General features: G+C 33.8%; 1 protein-coding gene across 15 annotated transcripts in view; it reads right to left on the bottom strand.

Moving 5' to 3' along the window:
- Nucleotides 1-24,161, bottom strand: part of ADGRL3 (adhesion G protein-coupled receptor L3) — a 936,136-nt gene that overhangs the window by 700,666 nt on the left and 211,309 nt on the right. For all 15 annotated transcript variants that reach the window (XM_059887348.1, XM_059887344.1, XM_059887332.1 and 12 more), the window contains exon 2: nt 20,242-20,311. The gene's annotated coding sequence lies outside the window, so the exon portion shown is untranslated. The remainder of the gene's footprint in view (nt 1-20,241; nt 20,312-24,161) is intronic.

Below are 24,161 nucleotides of genomic sequence, written 5' to 3'. Positions count from 1 at the left end.
CAGATGATGACTTTAAATGAAATTCTTTGCCATGCTTTAAATGCTAATAGACAAGAAAAAAGATAAGATAACTTATCTCAATGAAAAAAAAATATGGTTCAAGTTGAACTGCGATGCTATTCACCATCAATATATTTACAGAGGCTAAAATTTCTCATCTTCTGATATCTAATGAAAGGTCTGCTTAAATGTGTATTTTCAATCAATCAAAATCCAAAGTTAAAATCTCAAATTTTATATGGAATTTCAGCTTCACAAAGGCTGATTTCTTATTTAATTAATTACTTTATCACATTCGACTCCTTACTTAATTTTAATTTTAGACATTTCACAAAGAGCTCTGACAAATTTTCAGGATTAGTTTAGTGAAACGTTCATTGAATTTTTTTCTCAAGGCAAAATAAACTTATCAAAACTAACATAACTTTATTATTTCATCATTCAGAGTCTAACCTCCTGGGTATGATAAAGTCTTCTAAAATATTATGAAAAATGATTCACTCTAGGGCTTTCAACAGTTCCAGATTTATTTACCTGTTCAAAATATGGTTTAGTACTATTCTCCAGTGAACGATTTATTACTCATCCATTCTATTTCTACAAATATACACTCAAAATATCTTTGGAGTTCAATACAGAAGAGAAATTGAATCTTTATGCTTTAAAATTCCTTCTTTAAAGAAATGATTCTTAAGAGATAAGAAATTCAGTATACTTCTCTGGAGCCTGAAAAAACCATTTACTATTTTTATTTTATTTATTTTTTTACTCCAGATTAGAAACTCCTGCAGTTACTTAATTTTTCTAAAGATAGTACTCACATGTGGCACTCAGAAAACACAAAGAATAGAACAGGACTAGTCTCAAGGACCATCTTAGAAATACTGGCATTTGACTTTGTGATGCAAAAGAGGGAAGAAAAGTTGGTGAAGATATAGGCAACATAGCTAACTAGGAACTAAGAGGTAGGAAGATGCTATGAAACTCAAAATTTTCTGGAGGATTAAGGCGGTATCTAAACGAGTTTTAAAAGGCAAAATGTACATTCATATTTTCATATCCCCACATTTGCCCCATTTCCCTTTTGGGTATCTTTTTTACCATTTGGTTTTTAATGCTGGCCAGATCACAGAAATGAAGGGGAATTCTGTTTCAGTCATATTAGTTCTATTCCTTAACTGATCTTGTAAAACAATTTAAATTTTAAATTGAGAAAGTTCTGTGAGAACAAGAAGGCTTTGCCACAGGACAAAAACCATAAGTTATATCAACATGCAACAAAGAAAAGTTCATCGTTTAAAAATCCTAACTTTATATAATTTTGTAATAATTAGTGAATGATGATGTAATGATTTGATTAATTTTTAATATAATAATAAATAATAAATGCTGTAAACTGCATTATTGTTATTGCTATGTATTATTTTATAGTTTTAATATAATTTTATTATATTGGAAACTAATTATGAAATATCAAATGTTATTCTACTAAATCAAATTTCCATTCCTCGCAATGTCTAGAGTGACAATCTCTTCTTTACTAGGTAATGAGTTACTAGAAATTTCATTAAAATATGTTTCCTACTATTTGGGAAAATAATATATACTCAGCGATATCAATTTGAATGTGAAAAACATCAAAAACACCAAAGCATGACACAAATACGTGCTACCATGTAACTTTAAAAACTAATTTATTATCTGGAAAAAATCTAGATTTAGAATAAATTTTCAGTAACTACATTATACATTAATAAAACAACAAATAAAATTTTCTTCTTAGATGAGTTAAACTTGGATATTACAGAAAATACAGTGTCTGGGAAAGCCAAAGCGTCTTGGTTACTCTTTATTTTTACCTATACTACACAATATGTTGTCAGAGATCAAAGCCTTTCAAATGATAAACTACTCAAAAATTCAGTGCAAATGAGTCATGATGACAATAATTTTCATATATGTCAAAAATCTCTCTTCCAAGATTGATATTAAAAATGTGTTTCAGGTGATCATGTGGAGATTTGGGGAGAATGGCAGCCTGGAAAGAGTCCTCCCCTCTCAGACCTTGCCCACACTGCACCTTTCCCATGTGGCTGTTACTGAGATTAATCTTTTGTAATGAGCCAGAGATCTAGAACTTACAGGGACAGAAGGGAGTGACCCTTGACCCTAAGGAGAAAGTGATTGTCTTTAATTTGTTCACTGGGAATCTTTCATGCCTCACTGGCTGAGTGCAAGACAGACTGGAAAACAGAGAAGAGAACAAGCCCCAAGCCTTTGGAGTGGGAGCATTGACTCCAAGACCCAACACTACTAGAGAATTAATCCTAGGGTGTAAGAAATAGTGAGAACTCACACAAACGAAACCACTTGAATACAAGACCCAGTATCACCCAACTACCAGTAGCACTCTGTGCAGGATGCCTCAGCTAAACAACAAACAAAACAAAAATGCAAACCCCAATCTTCAGCAGACAGGATTATCACCTCACTCACCTTGCCCATCAGAGGAAAAACAAACAAACAAAAACTCAGCACAAACTGTACTCAAAGCTTACACAAACCACTAGACCAACATTAGGAGGGCAGAAACCAAGAGGAAGAAAGAATTCAAATTTCTTCAAGGAAAGAATTCAACTTTCCTTAAAGCCTGGGAAAAGGAGACCTCAAACACAATAAGTTAAAAAAAAAAAGTGAAAAGGTAGAGAAATACTATACAAATGAAAGGACAAACTAGAAACACAGAAATTCAAATAAATGAAGAGGAAATAGGCAAACTACCTGAAAAATAATTCAGAATAATGATAGTAAAGGTGATCAAAAACCTTAAAAACAAAATGGAGAAAATGCAAGAATCCATTAACAAAGACCTAGAAGAATTAAAGAATCAACAAACAGAGACAAACAACACAATTATTGAAATTAAAAATACTCTAGAAGGAATTAATAGCAGAATATCTGAAGCAGAACAATCAGTGAGCTGGAAGATAAAATGGTGGCAATAACTTCTGAAGAACAGAATAAAGAAAAGAGAATGAAAAGAACTGAGGATAGTTTCAGAGACCTCTGGGACAATATCAAATTCACCAACATTTGAAGTATAAGGGTCTCAGAAGAAGAAGAGAAAAAGAAAGGGTATAAGAAAATTTTTGAAGAGATTATAATTGACAATTTTTCCAACATGGAAAAGGAGATAGTCAATCAAGTTGAAGAGGCACAAAGTGATCTATACAGGATAAACCCAAGGATAAACATGCCAAGACACTTACTAATCAAACTAACAAAGACTAAACACAAAGGAAGAATATTAAAAGCAGCAAGGGAGAAGCAACAAATAACATACAAGGGAAACCTCATACACTTAACCACATACACTTAAGTTGATCTTTCAGCAGAAACTCTGCAGGCAAGAAGTTAATGGCAGGATATATTTAAAGTACTGAAAGGGAAAAATATACAACCAAGATTACTGTACCCAGCAAGGATCTCACTCAAAATTGATGGAGAAATAAAAACTTTTTCAGATAAGCAAAAGTTAAGAGAACTCAGTTTTACAACAAATGTTAACAGAACTTGTATAGTTAAGAAATACAAGAGAAGAAAAGACCTACAAAATCAACCCCTAAAAATTAAGAAAACAGAAATACAAACATATATATCATCAGGAAGCAACAGTTAGAACTGGACATGGAACTGGACTGGTTCCAAATAGGAAAAGGAGTATGTTAAGGCTGTATATTGTCACCCTGCTTATTATTATTATTATTATTGTCACCCTGTACTTATATGCAGAGTACATCACGAGAAACACCGGGCTGGAGGAAGCACAAGCTGGAATCAAGATTGCCAGCGAAATATCAATAACCTCAGATATGCAGATGATACCACCTTTATGGCAGAAAGTGAAGAACTAAAGAGCCTCTTGATGAAAGTGAAAGAGGACAGTAAAAAAGTTGGCTTAAAGCTCAACATTCAGAAAACTAAGATCTTGGCATCCAGTCCCATCACTTCATGGCAGATAGATGGGGAAACAGTGCAAACAGTGGCTGACTTTATTTTTCTAGGCTCCAAAATAAACTGCAGATGGTGATTGCAGCCATGAAATTAAAAGACGCTTACTCCTTGGAAGGAAAGTTATGACCAACCTAGATAGTATATTCAAAAGCAGAGACATTACTTTGCCAACAAAGGTCCGTCTAGTCAAGGCTATGGTTTTTCCAGTGGTCATGCATGGATTTGAGAGTTGGACTGTGAAGAAAGCTGAGCACTGAAGAATTGATGCTTTTGAACTGTGGTGTTGGAGAAGACTCTTGAGAGTCCCTTGGATTGCAAGGAGATCCAACCAGTCCATCCTAAAGGAGATCAGTCCTGGGTGTTCATTGGAAGGACTGATGTTGAAGCTGAAACTCCAATACTTTGGCCACCTGATGTGAAGAGCTGACTCATTGGAAAGGACCCTGATGCTGGAAAAGATCGAGGGCAGGAGGAGAAGGGGATGACAGAGGATAAGATGGTTGGATGGCTTCATCAACTTGATGGACATGGGTTTGGATGGACTCCGGGAGTTGGTGATGGACAGTGAGGCCTGGTGTGCTGCGGTTCATGGGATCGCAAAGAGTCAGACATGACTGAGTGACTGAACTGAATTACTTTAAATGTAAATGGATTAAATGCTCCAATCAAAAGACACATACGGCTGAATGTATACAAAAACAGGACCCACATAAATGCTATTTACAAGAAAACCACTTCAGACCCCAAGACACATATAGTCTGAAAGTTAGAGCATGGAAAAATATATTTCATGGAAATGGGAAACAAAAGGAAGCTGGAGTAGCAGTCCTCATATCAGAGAAAATAGACCTTAAATTAAAGAAGATTACAAGAGATAAGGAAGGACACTACATAATAATCAAGGGATCATTCAAGCGGAAAACATAACAATTGTAAATTTCTATGCACCCAACATAGGAGCACCTCAATATATAAGACAAACGCCAACAGACATAAAAGGAGAAATTGACAGTAACACAATAGTAGTAGGAGGCATTAAAACCCCACTCACACCAACGGATAGATCATCAAAACAGAAAATTAATAAGGAAACACAAGTCTTAAATGATGCATTAGATATGATGGATTTCATTGACATCTTCAGGGCATTCCATCCAAATGCAGAATACACCTTCTTCTCAAGTACACATGGAACATTCTCCAGGATAGACCACAACTTGGGTCACAAATCAAATCTCAGTATATTTAAGAAAACTGAAATAGTATCAAGCATCTTCTCCAACCACAATGCTATGAGACTAGATATCAATTACAAGAAAGAAAAAAAAAAAAAAAAACCTGTAAGAAACACAAACACATGAAAATTAAACAACATGTTCCTAAATATCCAACAGGTTACTAAAGAAATCAAAAGGGAATTCAAAAAATTTCTAGAAACAAATGACAATAAAAACATGACAACTCAAAACCTATGGGATGCAGCAAAAGCAGTTCTAAGACAGAAGTTTATAGCAATACAATCCTACCTCAAGAAACAAGAAAAACATCGAATAGACAACCTAACTTTACACCTAAAACAACTGGAAAAAGAACAATAAAACCCCAAAATTAGTAGAGGGAAAGAAATCATAAAGATCCAAGTGGAAATAAACTGAGAAGAAATGAAAGAAACAACAGTAAAAATTAATAAAACTAAAAGTTGGTTCTTTAAGAAGGTAAACAAAATTGACAAACCTTTAGCCAGACTCATTAAGAAAAAAAGAGAGAAGAATCAAATCAACAAAATTAGAAATGTAAAAGGAGAGGTTACAACAGACAATGCACAAATACAAAGGATTATAAGAGGCTATTATGAACAAGTATATGGCAATATAATAGATAACTTGGAAGAAATGGACAGATTTTAGAAAAGTTCAATCTTCAAAGAATGAACTATGAAGAAACAGAAATTATGAACAACCCAATCACAAGCACTGATATTGAAGCTGTTATCAAAAATCTCCCAGAAAGCAAAAGCTCAGGACCAGATGGCTTCACAGGAGAATTCTATCAAACATTTAGAGAAGAGCTAATGCCTATGCTTCTAAAACTTTGAACAAATTGCAGAGGAAGGAACACTACCAAACTCACTCTATGAGGCCACCATCACCCAAAACCAGGCAAAGATAACACAAAAAAGAAAACTAGAGGCCAATATCACTGATGAACATAGATTCAAAAATCTTCAACAAAATTTTAGCAAACAGAATTGAGCAACATATCAAAAACTTCATATACCATGAATAAGTTGGGTTTATTCCAGGGATGTACGTATTCTTCAATATATGCAAATCAAACAGTGTGATGCACCATATTAAGAAATTGAAAGACAAAAACCATATGATTCTCAACAGATGCAGAAAAAGCCTCTGACATATTTCAGCACCCATTTATGATTGAAATTCTTCAAAAAATGGGCACAGAAGGAACCTACTTCAACATAGGAAAGGCCATGTATGATAAGCCTATGGCAAACTTTATTCTCAACGGTGAAAAACTGAAAGCACTCTCACTAAGGTCAGGAACAAGACAAGGGTGTCCACTTTTGCCACTGATATTCAACACAGTTCTGGAATTCCTAGCTACAGCAATCAGAGAAGAGAAAGAAATAAAAGGAATCCAGATCAGAAAAGAAGTAAAGCTCTTACTGTTTGCAGATGACATGATATTGTACATAGAAAACCCTAAAGATAGTATCAGAAAATTATTAGGGCTATTCAGTGAATTTGCAAAGTTGCTGCTGCTGCTGCTAAGTCGCTTCAGTCGTGTCCGACTCTGTGCGACCCCATAGACGGCAGCCCACCAGGCTCGCCCGTCCCTGGGATTCTCCAGGCAAGAACACTGGAGTGGGTTGCCATTTCCTTCTCCAATGCATGAAAGCGAAAAGTGAAAGTGAAGTCGCTCAGTCGTGTCCGACTCTTAGCGACCTCATGGACTGCATGCAGCCTACCAGGCTCCTCCATTCATGGGATTTTCCAGGCAAGAGTACTGGAGTGGGGTGCCATTGCCTTCTCCGTTGCAAAGTTGCAGGAGTATAAAATCAATACACAGAAATCACTTCTATTTCTATATACTAACAATGAAAAACCAGAAAAAGAAGTTAACAAATCAATCCCATTCACCATTGCAACAAAAAGAATTAAATATCCAGGAATAAACTTACCTAAGAAGACAAAAGAACTGTACACAGAAAATTATAAGACACTGATGAAAGAAATCAAAGATGACATAAACTGATGGAGAGACATTCCGTGTGCCTGGGTAGGAGGAATCAATATTGTGAAAATGACTATACTACCAAATACAATCTACAGATTCAGTGTGATCCCTATCAAATTGCCAATAGCATTTTTCACAGAACTACAGCAAAGAATTTCACAATTCATATGGAAACACAAAAGACCCCGAATAGCCAAAGCAGTCTTGAGAAAGAACAATGGAGCTGGAGGAATCAACCTTCCTGATTTCAGATTATCCTACAAAGCTATGCCATCAAGACAATATGGTACTGGCATAGAAACAGAAATATAAACCAATGGAACAAGACAGAAAGCCCAGAAATAAACCCATGCACCTATGGGTACTTTATTTTTGACAAACGGGACAAGATTATACAATTGGGCAAAGACAGCCTCTTCAATAAATGGTGCTGAGAAAATTGGATAGCTATTCATAAAAGAATGAAATTAGAACACTTCCACTACCATACACAAAGATAAACTCAAAGTGGATTAAAGACCTAAATGTAAGACCAGAAACTATAAAACTCTTAGAGGAAAACATAGGCAGAACAAGATCAAACAAGATGCTTTATGACCCACCTCCTAGAGTAAGGGAAATAAAAACAAAAGTAATATATTTACAGGGTGACAATGGAGAAACAGACACTGAGAATTGACTTATAGACATGGGGAGAGGGGAAGAGAGGGTAAGATGTATGGAAAGAGTAACACGGAAACTTATATACCATATGTAAAATAGATAGCCCATGGGAATTTGCTGTATGGCTCAGGAAACTCAAACAGGGGCTCTACATCAACCTAGAGGGGTGGGATGGGCAGGGAGATGGGAGGGAGGTTCAAAAGGGAGGGCGTATTTGTATACCTATGATTGACTGATGTTGAGGTTTGACAGAAAACAACAAAATTATGTAAAGCAGTTATCCTTCAATAAAATTAAATAAAATTTTTAAATGGCAAAAAAAGAAATGTGTTTTAATATAACTTGATATATATACGTTCTTTAAAAAGTTTCTGAGTACCCAATTTTTGTTGATCTATGACATTATGAAAGATAGCAATACATAAATAAAACTTAAGACGTTATCATCATTAATGGCAGAAATGGACCAGAACTTTGAGTTTACATTCTAAATATATTAAAGACAAATACACATAATCATAACAAAATCTAATATTATTTCATTAATTTAAACTATGCTAGATGTTTATTTTCTGCTGTAATTAAAGTTAAAAGAATTTTATCAGTGGGCATCATGTATGTACAGGAAATGTATCAAGCATTTGAGTAAAAACACACATAATAGCACTTCAGAAACACATCCTTTCCCCTTTAGGTAACAAAAGCTATATAGTAAGTGCAATTTGGAAATGATCTCAGTTCAGATGTTGTCTTCAATTTATGATGAATACAGTTTGTTGGACATTCCATTAGCTCATTCCTTGTTGATCTGTTAGCATTAGCCCAGGGACGGGGGAGTCTGGTGGGCTGCTGTCTATGGGGTTGCACAGAGTTGGACACGACTGAAGCGACTTAGCAGCAGCAGCAGCAAGGTGGGATAATCTTAAAGATGGGACTAAAAACAGTGCTACCCTTTCTAAGCATTTCCTTTGTCTCTCAGCTGGCAAAGAATCCTCTGGTAATGTGGTAATGTGGGAGACCTGGGTTCAATCCCTGGGTTGGGAATATTCCCTGGAGAAGGGAAAGGCTATCCACCACAGTATTCTGGCCTGGAGAATTCCATGAAGTGTATAGCCCATGGGGTCTCAAAGAGTCGGGGAAACTGAGCAACTTTCACTGTGTCTGTCACTCTTTCTAAATGAATGGTTGGGCTATTCCCCTCTGTATCAATGTTTTCCAAATTGTTTTCTATTAAATTTATTCCTTGTCATTATATGGAAGTGAAGTGAAGTAAAGTCGCTCAGTCGTGTCCAACTCTTTGCGACCCCATGCACCATAGCCTGCCAGGCTCCTCGGTCCATGGGATTTTCCAGGCAAGAATACTGGAGTGGGTTGCCATTTCCTTCTCCAGGGGATCTTCCCAATCCAGGGATCGAACCCAGGTCTCCCGCATTGTAGGCAGATGCTTTTACCCTCTGAGCCAGTGGGGAAGTCCATTATATGGAAGTTCATGCCAATTAAAATATATTCAGCTATGTCATCATTAGCTGCTAATGGGAGGGAATTACTGCTACAATATTTATTGATAGAGGTATAATGATAAGAAGCATTTGTTTTCTTTGGATATTTACATATTCCCAGAATAAATATCAAACTTTCCTTTTCAACTACTTATTACTAGATTATCCATAAAATAACAATCCAAAATAGTACTAATTCAGTGTATTTAATCAAGGATGAAATTAAATTGAAATGAAAAAGAACTCTATTAAGAACTTCATTTGTGGAATAATTAATAACATCAAAGATTTCTTCACTCATGGCTGAGAACACTGAGACAATATAACAGAAACTGTTTGTCTACAAAATTCAGTTTCTTCATTCAAATTGACAATGGAGAGTTTACATGATTATATATGCATTACCACCACGTTTTATAAAAATCTAGCCATTCACAATTTTTGGCAACAAAGCCAGCAAACAACTGCTTGCTTCCATTACACTTGTAACAGGCAATTTGAGAAGCTACTCCCCAGGAATTAAATTTTGTAGATAAACATTTTATCTAATTGCATTATTGTTCTCAGAACATTGAAGGCAACACTAAGCCAAACCAAGAAATTCAATTTCTTTATTCTTTTTTCTTAAAGAATTAAATTCTCCTCCACTAACACATTTTAGGACTCAAGAACAAAATGTATATAATGTACGTGAGATGAATTGGAAAGATATGAAAGAAATTTTTATTTATGTGTAAAATTTATAATGTTTTAAAGAAGAAAAACTGTAGTCCCCCTCAACTAAGTATGTTCTAAAGGTATATATGTCGAAGGTTTATATAAAAATACAGGGGAGGAAGTTAAGCACTTGGAATTCATCAATGCTGAAAACACTAGTGTTTCCGATCAGCTTACAGAAGACAATAGCTATCAGTTCTAGCCCTCTAGTTAATGTTTCTTATCTGATGGTTATATCCCACCTTTAATGCAACTCGCACACTTTCAAGAGATGTTGTTCTTAAAAAAAAAAAAGCATGACAATATAGCTATATAGTTCTCTACTTAATATATAATCATATCAAAAGGATCTCTTATTATTCTTAAATTTCCTCAGGTATCTTTACCTAATACTCCATCACTGAGGAAAACTCCAGTCCCTCAAATAGAATATTCACTATTTTCTAATGAATACAGTATTTTATAAAGAATATCTGTTCTTTTAGAATGTCCATTCTCTGTTCTCAGAAAGTAAAATCCTTCCCATATGCTAGCAATTTGCAAAGCTTTCCTAAGGCCTTTTATTCAGAATTAATTATGTCCTTTTTCTCATGTTTCTATTATAGTATTTAGGACATTATAATGTAGCTAGTTTTACATGATCCTTTATCCCCTGCTAGAGTTGTGATTTTCTCTGTGTCAGGACAAGGACAGCACAATCCCTATAGACCACACCAGAGGTCTTAAGTATCCCAGATATTAACATAATACCCACTAAATCATTTTTTAAAAACAAATTTAATATTTTAACCTTTATTCCTCTTCAAGATTCACAATGACATTCTTCAGCATTTGAAATATTTTACTTAATGAGGTAGTAGTTACCCAGCATTAAGTAAATGTAACCAAAGATGATGTTTTTAATCAGTCCCCTTTCCTTGTGATTATATAAGTGAAAATTCTGTTTAAAAAAAAAAACCTCATATTTACTCTGAAAAAAATTTGAGAAATCATTATGAAGTCTATGTTTCATAATTAAGGAGAGGTACTAATTCAATAAATTTGTATTGACAGAAATTCTGGGAAAAAATGATTAAATGCTATTTTCAATAAGGCTCTATAGTACTAAAAAAGGAGTTATCAATTTATATTTACTCAAGTAAATACTTAAAACAAATTCTAGAATTTTTAAAATTACTTAACTTTTGAAAAATAGTAAGAAAATTAATGATTTGATAATAGTCAAGGTTCCTAGGTTAGTGGATTTCTTCCAAGTACCAAAACTGTTTTTCAAAGTTATACATATTTTTAAGTCTTTTACAACATACTGTATATATCCTTGCCTTTGACAAAGTATATTAAACACACACAAACTAACTTTTCTTCTCAATGACCCAAGATCACTACAGAATTGCAGCATCCTATTTTTTTTTTTTTTTAAGAGCAAGAAGGTCCTTTATGGATAATCTAGCACTACCCTCACTAATTGGACAAAGGAGAATACTATAATCCAGAGAGATTATATGATGTGCCCTGAGTCTCATAGCAAGTTAATGGCAAGACCAAGCCTAGAGGGAACAGAACCTGATTCAGAGGTGTTCCTAATGGGAACCACATTTCTAAACTACGTATAATTCAGAGACTCTTAGGTACATATGGAAACTTTACTCTGAGATATAATAGACTGCTACATTTACAAGATTTTTTATGATGACTTTCAATGGCTATTCATGCCTCATACTTGATAAACAGATTAACATTTAGCTTTTAGTATTTCTAAAGTTTTATATGTGGTTTTTTAAAAATTTTCACTTCCTAAGTCTTGAATGCTAAATGACCAAATTTGTTAAAATATATTGTATTTTTTTTTCAGTGAGGATCTTTTCTATGTAAAAAGTGCTTTAGTTAGAATAAAACTAATTTGCTTAATTAGAATACAAGCTAATATTGTACCTAGTGGATAAACAGTTAAACTGCAGTTCCTATGGTTAATTGTTTGGGGATCAATTACTAAAGGAAACAAGACATATCCTAAAGAAAAGTGAAAAATATTATGGAAGGAAATATCATGAAAGCGGCATTTTCCACTTGGATGATAGAATTTTTTCTATTTAAAATCAGAGATAAAGAAAAGCAGGTCTTGAAGTTAGCATTAAAAAATAACAGGTTAACTTAGCACTTGAATATTAAAATCTTTGCATAGCACCAATTTATATAACAACAATGTCACATAAGATACAAATAAAACAGCAACAGGAAGAAAACAAACCTGGAAATACAAAACAGAAACAATAAAAAAAATAATATATACACTTACCATGACATAACACTGCAATCCTTAGGTATTTATACTAAAGAAATGAAAATTTATGCACACACACATATATATGAATTTTTACAGGAATTTTAATTTCACCAAAAACTACGAACAACGCAAATATCTTCAACAAGGGAACAGATGGATAAATGAACTGTGAGTCATCTATAGATTGGAATACTGCCAACAATAAAGAACATATGAATTGTTGATATACTCAAAAACAAGGATGAATCTCAAAGGCATTATGATGTGTGAAAGAAGTCAGTTTCAAAAGGCTGCTTATTGTATGATTCATTTATATGGTATTCTAAAAAACCTAAAAATGTAGGAATGAAGAACATAATAGTGGTTGCTATAGATTAGAGACACAGGCAGAAAATGACTAAAAATGGGCAGTAAGGAGAAACTTTTAGGTGCTATAACTACTTTGTATCCTACTTATGGTGATAAAAACATAGTTCTATACAAGTCTTAAATCTCAGAATAGAATGTAGAAAACAAAAAAAATACTATAAGCATAGATACATAGTCAGATATATAGACAGATATAAAGACAGACAAATAACAGTCACAGTTTCATGGGTGTACACATTTGATAAAATTCCTCCAGTATTTTCAAATTACTTCATAATTTGAAATACATGTACTTAGGAAAACATTTTAAATGTATATACTCAATTTAAAAATTATTTAAAAATCCCTCTCCTGCAAAAAATAAATAAAAATCACCAGTAGTAAACTATTTTTAGTTTTTCACTATGGCACAAAACAAAAATTCCATTCCTTCCAACTTATAAATATTCATATTATAGAGCAGTCCTCTCTATACTCCACATAATATCTCTAATTCAGGCAGAAATGACCAGTCTTTTTTGAACCACCACAATATTTTCAACGCCATAAATTATGCAGGCAGTGTAGGGGATTGTGTGACTTGAGGCAGGAGAACTATCTGGGAAATATTTGCAATATCCCATGTAAGGGATAAAAAAGATTTAGTGTAAGGTGACAACACTGGGGACTGAGTGAGAGTACTGCATTTAAGACTCTGTATTTAAAGGGTAAAACTGACAAGTCTTAGTGACTGGTTGTATTTGATTAGTGAGAGTTGAAGTCTCAGTGGGACAAATCTCAATATTCTATACATTCTATAAATCACATGATTTATATATAATTCTTTTGAATGCACAAATTTTTTAAATTTTGTTTCTCATTATTTTTTACTTTGGTTTAGGTATTCAGCACTGTTCTGAAATATGAATGTTTCAGGTTTAGGGTGATGAGTGTGTTAAGTAGTAAGTGACATGCATATATAGAAACATAGAAATTGAAATTAGTAACAATAATAAAAGAAAAGATACTTTTAGTTGAAAATGATTTTATGCCTTACATAGATTTTGATTTTAGTACAACATTCCCTAAATGGCAATCTTTAATCAGACATTTAAAATATAACATCTGAAAATGATTAAAGGGAGAAGGTATTTCAATAAATTGACTTTCTGTAAGGAAATTTTAATATACATCAAAAGTTTTAAAGAGAGTCATAAATTAAATCAAATAATTCCACCACTAAAAATCTATTCAAAAAATAATCACTATGCATCAAAGGATTTATACATGTTTATCTGTCATATTTATGATGAATAAAATATAGTATAATGACAGTAAGAAAGTACTTGCCCATTTATGAGGCTATGAATATGCTTATCTATTTAAATAAATAAATATATATGTGTATATTTATCTATTTAAAAGGATAAATAAGAATTAACACTAAAACATTAACTATGGCTTTCTCTGAATGTGAGGCTATAGATAATTATAAGCTTTCTTTGCAATATTTCTAAATTGTCTATAATAATTATACACTGATTTTATAATACAAAATCTAGTAAACATATTAAATAATTAAATTTTTAAATTCTGATATTATAAAACAAAACTTTGAACAAATATGTTGTGAGAAAAGCAAAAATACTGTTCCAAAGATATCTAGTAATTGGTTATAACTTTTTTAACTTCATAAAGCTCTAGTTATAACCAAGTTATATTTTTGTTCTGGTCAAATAGGTATAATTGCTGTTTTTGTATATACTCCATTTGCTATCCCTGCTTCATTGCCCATTTTGTCGTTTAAATGGTGGCTGACAACTTTTGCCTTGCAAAACTGACTGGCAGCTATCATTCCAATGCCAGACTTATCTTTATGCAAATTTCCAAAGGTCACCATTTATGCATGTAAATTCTGAAGGGTACTAACTATACAGCTGACAGATTCTGACAGCCACTATATCTCCAAGAATGGAATAAGTAAGGATGACTGTCTGAATAATTAATGTGTTTTTACTCTGCCCATGGCCAGTTTATACATCTTACACTTTCTGACTGTGGTTTTGAAATTAAAAAATGTACTTTCAGAGCATACAAAAACATTTTTTTCTTAATTTCTATAAACAAGTGGGTAAATAATTTGAGACAATTAATGAAATGACCTTCAGTTAAAAGTGTTCTATTTTCAGAGATCATTCCTACCTAGATATAAAAATTAACATCTAGCTTTGGAAATAATTTCTGTAAAAAAACAAACTCTATTATTCCTATGAAGATAATTGTTTTTCTATAAGAAACATACAGGGTTCTCTAGAACCCTGCTCCCTAAAGCTCAGTAAATGGTGCCACCATCCATGGAGACATCAGTTTCAAGCTTCTTGAGATTTGTCCCACTGAGATTTCAACTCTCACTAATCAAATATAATCAGTCACTATTACTTGTCAATTTTCTTTAAATACAGAGTCTCAAATGCATTATTACTACTCAATCCCCAGTGTTGTCACCTTAAATCAAATCTTTATTATCTCTTACATGAGATATTGCAAATATTTCCCAGATAATTCTCCTGCCTCAAGTCAGACAATCCCCCACACTGCATGCCTCCAGAATTAATTTTCTAATATTCAAAGTCATGAGCAAGGCCAGTGTAACAATATAAAAGACACATTAAAGTAAAAATTAAAAGAATGCTATAAAGAGGAAATATTTCAAATATATTGACTAATAGGATGAGACAATAAACAGAATTGTGTGTAATGTGGTATTATATGATCTGGAGAAAAAGAAAGCAAGAGAGGAGGGTGGGGTATGCCCCCAGACAGTTTCAATATTAAATAGGTTGTTCAAGGAAGGCTGCCATGAGAAGAGGGTATCTGAAGCCTAGGAAATAAGCCACGGGATATCTTAGGATAAGGCTCCTTGGTAGAGAGGGCTCCTGTGGTCAGTGAATGAAAATGGTGTCAGGGCAGTTGGAGTTTAGATAAGGTTGAAGGTAGAGCAAGAAAGACTGAGTGTTGTAGAGAGAAAACAGTGAGGCAAGAAAAACAGGAGACTGCTGCAATTCTCCAGTCAAGTGGATTGTGATTGGATGAAGGTAGTAGCAAAAGAGGTACTCAGTAGCCCAACAAAAGATGCTGATGGATATGCAATGCAATTGAAAGAAAATTCAAGAGTCACTCTTAGCATCTGTGCCTAAGGAATTGGAAGAATGGAACCATTAACCAAAACTTGTGTGATCATCATGCTTCTGAATTACTTGTATTATTTTGAAAAATGTGATTTGATTCTTTGTGACTGAATTGATACTAAGAAGTCATTTACGGTGGAAAATATACTCCAATAAATCTTTCGTACAAGATTCAAAAAATTATAGTTAATTTTTAAAAAAACATGAGTGTCCAGAAGTGTTTAAATATACCTAGCTCTACTCTAAATGATATGTGGTAGATGATGTTGTTAACTCCATATTTCTAATAAAGAAACTGAAGCAGAGAGAAGATAAGTAACACCTTGAAGGTCATATATAGAATCCTTCTTCAAAACTTAATCAGCATCTTCTTCAGTCAGCTTCCTCTCGGGTTATTGTTTGTTTTGTTGTATTTCATTACTAAAGAAGAATCTAGAGATTCCCAGGAATGATACTGGCAGGAGGGAATGACTACAAACGGGCACAAGAGAACCTGTGGTGAAGGATATAGTCTACATCTGGATTTTGGTGGTACATTCTAACACAATTTTCTGCATCAAAATATAATTGTACATTAAAAAGAATATGTTTAATATACATAATTATGTATCAATAAATATGAATTTAACAAGCAATCTAGCAAATATCATAAACTGATTGATATTGGAAAAACAGGTTTTGTCCAAAGGCAAAACAAATCTCTCATACTACATAATTTGTTCTAACATTACTTTTTTTTTCTGGTTAAAGCAATGTTTCTCATGTAATTTTCTAAGAATATTTAGTGATAAAGTAACATAATTTTATTTGTTGCCATGTAATTTATCTTGTGTGATTTCAACCATCTTTACCACAGCAGGAAGAACTATGGTTTCTCCAATGATTTCATTCCTTCCCTGCAGGAAATCTCAAATACAACTTCCAAACATTTATCATAAATTTAGTGAAAATTTGTAAATGGCTAGATTGAGCATGACTTCAAACATTGCTGAAAAACCCAGAAAGGGGTGCAGTTGTGTTCCAGATATTATTAAAATCTTGGTATTAATGATGCTGTGTACTGTCACTAACCTATACCTCAAGACAAATACGCTCTTAGGCCAAGTTTAATCACATATAAGAGATTATGTTGTTTTTGATACCCTGAATAAATTTATGGTGATTATCAATGCTTATAATGAATCTGAAAATATCTTTTAATAAAAATAGAGAAAATGCCAGCTATACCATTTGTTGTTAATTTATGCATGGGATTAATCAAATAACCTTTATAAGTTTAACTCAAATTTCCCTGATGGCTCTGATGGTAAAGAATCACCTGCAATGCAGGAGACTCCGGTTCTATTTCTGGGTCAGGAAGAGCCACTAGAAAAGGGATAGGCTACCCAGTCCAGTATTCTTGGGCTTCCCTTGTAGCTCACCTGGTAAAGAATTCATTTACAATGTGGGAGACCTGGGTTTGATCCACGGGTTGGGATGATCCCCTAGAGAAGGGAAAGTCTACCCACTCCAATATTCTTGCCTGGAGAATTCCGCAGACTCTATAGCCCATGGAGTCGCAAGGGGTTGGACATGACTGAGTGACTCTCACTTTTACTTTTGTAAAGACTATTGTCTAAATATGAGAATCAGTCTACTTGAAAATAGACAATGATTCTACTTAACACACTTATCAAAACACTTGTAACATCAGTATACTAAAATACTCTTAAAAATACAACTGCCATCAAAATCCAATGAGATGCCACTTGACATCCATTAGAATGGCTGTAATCAAAATGACAATAAAAACTTTTGGCAAGAATATGATGAAATTAGAACATACATAATTTTGGTGGGAATGTAAAATCCTTCCAATTGCTTTGGAAAGCAATTTGGAAGTTCCTCAAAAGGTGAAACATACAGTTACCATTCCACCCCACCTATCCACCCAAGAGAAAGTAATACATGCTGCTGCTACTGCTGCTAAGTCACTTCAGTCGTGTCCGATTATGTCTATGCAAAAACTCGGACATATATGTTCATAGCATCATTATTGATAATAGCCAGAAAGTGTTAATGAACCCAAGGTCCGTCAACTGATAAATGGATAAACAAAATGTGATTTCATTACTATTATCCATGCATAAAATAATTGTCCTAATTTACACAAGACTTGAAACTTGAAAACATTATGTTAAGTGAAAAGAGCAGATACAAAAATATTGTATGCTTCCCTTTATTTGGTAAATCCATAGAAGCAGAAGATATGTTAATGGCTTCCTGCAGATGAGATGAGAGAAGAATGGGAGTAACTGCTTATGGGTACAATGTTTCTTTTAGGAATGAGAAACTTTTTCTAGATTAGATAGCGGTGACAGGTACACAACTCTGCAAATACACTAAAAATCACAGAATTATACACTTTAAAAGGATGAACCTATGGTATATGTATTATAGGTCAATTAAAAAACCAGGAAGCAAATACTGTCTACTATTTAATACTGTAAAAATTTCAAAACTTTTCCAGAAATTTCATATTTTGGGGGCCAGTAGCAATCATGATATTAAATATTATAAGGTTTTTGCTGTTTCTTATATTTCTTAACGAAAATAGGCATCAGGAGAGATTCTGAAAATTTTTCCTCACAACCTTATGGATACTTAAGCACTCTAGAGACAGCTAAGATGGAAAATTAAGCTTTTGTCTGGTAAACACGATATATTATATGAGCTGCTCCAAATCTACTTTTCCAGACTCATCTCTTAACATAGTACTGTCACATGTGTAATCCCTCAGTCCTTCAATGGCCATCCCTTTCTCCTTTATGCACCCCTTCAAAAGGTATTGTGTTGATCTGGAATGCATGGTCTCCCACATGGCCTCCCTTTCTCTGTATCAGCAACCCCTCTCAGTGAATTTCACAGCATGCATGAAGGTTTTAAGGGCCTCCAGCAAAAGTAAGCTCTCCCATGTCTGTGTCCTTAGCAGTTTGCTACTGATGCTTTTAAAATATATATAATCACTTCTATAGACCTTCATGTCTTTCTCATTAGCCTTAATTTCTCTATAGCAAGCACATCTAAGTTTATCTTGGATTAATTTTTTAAAAAATGATTCAGACTGTTTTAAAATTTATTTCTTTCACTAAGTGCTGGAAAAACCACTTTACTCAAGTCAATAAAAGAACTTCTGTGAAATTTATATGTCAATGTATAGATAAGCTAGTAGATTAAATCATATCTATTCTGGAAAAGAGGGATAATGTTATTTGCTTGCATTTGTAAAGGAACGGGCAGAAGAGAACAGTGACAAAGAAACTGAAACAAAATATCTATAAGAAACAAAATCAATGGGAAAATTTATATCTACAAAGGTGAGTGCGATACTTTTATAGTCTTAGGTCACTCAATATTCTTCTTAGACTAAAAAGCAAAATACAGAATCTTTGAAAACAGGCTTATAATGATTTATAATACATACCAATTATATCCTCAATTCAAAATTAGATTAATATGATTTTATAAAGAAAATAAAGTTAATATTTCTACTTTCAAGCTGCATGTTTATAATAGTGTACATTTTAGAAATTTCAAAATCACTTTAAGGAGTTTAACTTTAGTAACTTCAAGAAGAAAGGATATTCCAATTTTACCATTGATTATTTTGTCTTCAAATGATTTGCTGCAAAACAAACTACATGTACTGGCCTACTGTCATACACCTTAAAGGCTCTTATGTTCAACTGCATACATATATTTATGATAAATAAAAACATTACTTTTGAAAAGAATGTGCTTTACATTAAATAGTCTGATCTATAAGATCCATACATTTTATTTCCTAATATACATTTTCACCATCATGGATAGGTAATTGAGAGCAAATAGAACGAATTAAGCAAAAGTGACTTTCATGAATTGTCATATACATGTACTAATTTTTTAAAAAAATCTGTATAGTTATCCAATATTACATAGGAGTGTAAGATAGCCATATGCTTTTCAAAAGTAGAACACTGCTGAAATTATTTTTAGCAGCCCATTAGTGTTCAAATATTTAGAGTATAATTCTTCACAACAACAAGTACTTTGTAGTATATTATTTACATATTTGTTCACAAGCAGTCAATTTATTTTCCAAAACTATGTAAAATTGCATTTCAGTAGCCCATCAAACAATATGTTCAACTTTCAGTGAAACACATAAAAGCATATTCTAACTTGAATATAGTAAATATACTTTGAAATTACTAACAATCATGATTGGCAGCAATAATCTAATAATTACCTTAATTTGCGCTTCAGTTGCTAAAACTCCATGTTTTTTTTCCTCCGATTTACTGAACACTTAAACATTTCTGTAAAAAAAAAATTAATTAGATGATGAGAAAAAATATACACTTTATAGTTATAGGTGTAGGACTATTTGAGTAGACATGTATTTCTTATCGTTTGTCAAATGTATTTCTCCAACAAAGGTTAGGGTATAGCAGCTAGTCACAAAGTCATGTCAAGCCCTCCAGGCTTCTCTGTCCAGAGAAGCAGAACCACATATAAAAACAAAATTCAATTCACATGTGATTTATCTTCCTTTACCATCTAATTTACTATAATGTTCAGTGGGAAAAGTGAATGAATTTGATAGGTATGGAGCTTAAATATTTTCCTAATTAAATGAACACACAGGGTTTTAAAATAAATTTTGAGATTTCCAAGAAACTTTCTTACTTCTTGCCATAGGGACTTTTAGCTAAGATCCTGGGATATGTTTAATCACATTTATTACTAGAACTATTGTGAGAAAATACTGGAGGAAGGCCTTAGTATATCTTGCTACTCTATCATACATATACACACAAGCCCCCAAAATATACATGCTCTGTGTATTTATGAATAAATAGATAGTGTTTAGGGGCTTCCCAGGTGGTGCTGGTGGTGGTGGTGCTGCTGCTGCTGCTAAGTCCCTTCAGTCCTGTCCAACTCTGTGTGACCACACAGACGACAGCCCACCAGGCTCCCCCGTCTCTGGGATTCTCCAGGTGGTGCTAGTGGTAAAGAACTCACCTGTCAATGCAGAAGACATAACAGATGAGGGTTTGATCCCTGGGTTGGGAAGAAGGAAGAAGTGCAGGGCAATCTACTCCACTATTCTTGCCTGGAGAATCCCACAGAGAGAGGAGCCTATGGGCTACAGTTCATAGGGTTGCAAAGAGTAGGACATGACTGAATTGACTTAGCACAGCACAGCACACACAGAATGTGATTATAATAATTCAGAGAAATTCAGGCTTTAAGAATATTATGAAGTAATAAACAATAACATTAAAGTTTCCTTAAATGGCAAATTTTAGTCTTTATTTTCTCTAAATTACTATAGTTTCTCCTATTTATCTTATTATTAAAGTACTATCAATGTCAGACATTTTATCAAAAAAGAAATAATATAAACACACACACACATAAATTTTTAAAAGGAATAATGTCCTCCAAGGTTATTTTCTTTCGTATTTCAGTGTTTTCACTGTCATGCAACAAGTTTAATTTCTGAACTTTACAGTGAGTCCATTTAATGCTTTATACAAGCATCACCTGTATCAATTATTACAATATTTGGTATTCTTTATGCTGTTAGTATTGTGCTATTAGCAGAGGTTAAGTAATCATGTACATGCCAAAACAATGACAAAATCTATTATCTATTCTAGTATCTTGTCCCTCAAATGGATTAAGAATTAGTTATAGGCAGAAAGCCATTAGCATAAAATAAAAATTGAGTTTTTATTTACAGACATTATTGATTACCATCAGATATATATGAAAAAAGCCAGTGGAAAAATAGTCACTAATAGAAGCACTATATTTTATTTCAGGATTTAAAAACATTAAAGCAATGGGACTGGCTGTTTTCTTCAATTAACATCAACTCATGTTAGGCATGAGCAACAAGGAGTGGCCTAGCTGAAAAGGATTGCAAGCTGATCTTTAAAACCCATCCCAGACACACCCAGGAGAGCTCACAGATAATGCTGCAAAAAAAAAAAAAACCCACAGAGACTTTTCCAACTATTGAATTTGGGCCTGAGGCACACAGTAGATACAAACTACCGGTGCTTCCTCAAGTAACCTTAGGCAGCTAAGAGCCCATTGAAGTGAAGTTGCTCAGTCATGTCCGACTCTTTGCGACCCCATGGACTGTAGCCTACCAGGCTCCTTTTTATATACATACATACATCTGATTATAACAGACTGAATTTTGAGAAGACTTACACAACAGAAAGTGAAAAGTGAAGTCGCTCAGTTGTGTTCGACTCTTAGCCTACCACGCTCCTCCATCCATGGGACTTTCCAGGCAAGAGTACTAGAGTGGGTTGCCATTTCCTTCTCCAGGGGATCTTCTCAACTCAGGGATAGAACCCTGGTCTCCCGCATTGCAGGCAGACGCTTTAACCTCTGAGCTACCAGGGAAGCTTGCCAACTGTCAGTCAGTCATACATATACCCATTTGCACTCCCTTTCCTGACTGGTGATGGGTACAAGTCCCGTTTTACACAGTGCACAACCGAGAAAATGAGATTGAAGTATGAAAAAGGAAGCCAAGAGAGATCTTTATGACTCCTTCAGGGTTGGACTGCTCCCATGTCTTGGCAGGGTCTCTTGAACAAAAGTTCTGTCTGCTTGAGCTGCAACTGAGCTGTAACTTCTCTGTTGGTTTAAACCCTTTAGTCCATCATTTGAAATCTTTGCTGTAATAAGACAAAAACCAAAGGAGCAAAACAAACAGACCTGACAAAGGGACTAGAAAAGCAAACAGAGATACCACACCAAATAACACTGTTCTATCAGTATAGAGCAAGAAGGCTGAATTTCTTTCTAATTAGTAAACATGTCTAAAAGGGATTTTTAAAAGAAGAGTTGCTAGAATTATTTTTGATCAAAGTGATTACTTTGAAGGAAAACACTCACAGGAGGATATAACAGTTCAATGTATTTATACTGACATGTTTTCACTACTGTTCAAAATTTATACAAATACAATTAACTGAGTATCACTGCAATATTTCATTGCCCTTTCACATTTAATAAAGTATCTACTCATGACTTCCATAAACTTTCCTTTGTCTTTCCCTTTTGACTTTTAGGGTTATATACTAATTCTGAAAGTAATCTTTTCTTGGTTAAGTGGTAAAAATACCTTCTATTTGTGGCCTGTCGTTTCACTAATTTTAATAATATTTTCTGATGAACATCAAATTCCTATTTTAATGCTATCAAATTTGCAAAATATTTACTTTAAAAATATACTTTTGGAGTCAGTTCTATTTGTTTTGGGGTCTTTCTTTTCTGTCAAAAGAAGGTATATTTTTAAATTAAATATTTTGCAAATATGATAGCATTAAAATAGGAATTCTATAGTGTTCACCAGAAAACATTATTAAAAATGAAAACTTTCCCTATCCAAAAATAAAAGTTATATAAAAACTAATTCATGATCAATTATTGAAACTGAATGTCAGTTGTAAGAGTTAGTTAGATGAAGTACTTTGGATATGCATACTGCTGCTGCTGCTACTAAGTCGCTTCAGTCGTGTCCAACTCTGTGCGACCACATAGACGGCAGCCCACCAGGCTCCCCCATCCCTGGGATTCTCCAGGCAAGAACACTGGAGTGGGTTGCCATTTCCTTCTCCAATGCATGAAAGTGAAAAGTGAAAGTGAAGTCGCTCAGTCGTGTCCGACTCTTCACGACCCTATGGACTGAAGCCTACCAGGCTTCTCTGTCCATGGGGTTTTCCAGGCAAGAGTACTGGAGTGGGGTGCCATCGCCTTCTCTGATATGAATACTAGAGTGCTTAAATTAAAAAATAAAGTTAAATTAGACCCTGCTCTTGATAAAATGTAAATAAACACATATATATCAAATTGGAAAATAACATAACAATAAAGTTTGAGTCTCTAATTTAAAAAAACCCAAGATAAAGACATGAAAGTTAAAGATAAATCTTCTGATCCTGAGATAGCAAGTTTAAAAAATAGACTAGCTTCTTTCGTTTCTCCCTTTTTTCCTTCCTTTCTTCCAAACGCAATTAAGTTATTTACCCTGTGTCAAGGCACTGATCTAGGTACTATGGATTCAGAAATGAACCAAACAGACAAAAATATCACTTACAGAGTTTAGACTTGGTTCTCAATGGGAACTAAGAACAAAAT

This window comes from Bos taurus, chromosome 6 (assembly GCF_002263795.3).
Source record: "Bos taurus isolate L1 Dominette 01449 registration number 42190680 breed Hereford chromosome 6, ARS-UCD2.0, whole genome shotgun sequence".
Classification (NCBI taxonomy): Eukaryota; Metazoa; Chordata; class Mammalia; order Artiodactyla; family Bovidae; genus Bos; species Bos taurus.
This window is presented reverse-complemented; position numbering and strand designations above follow the sequence as displayed.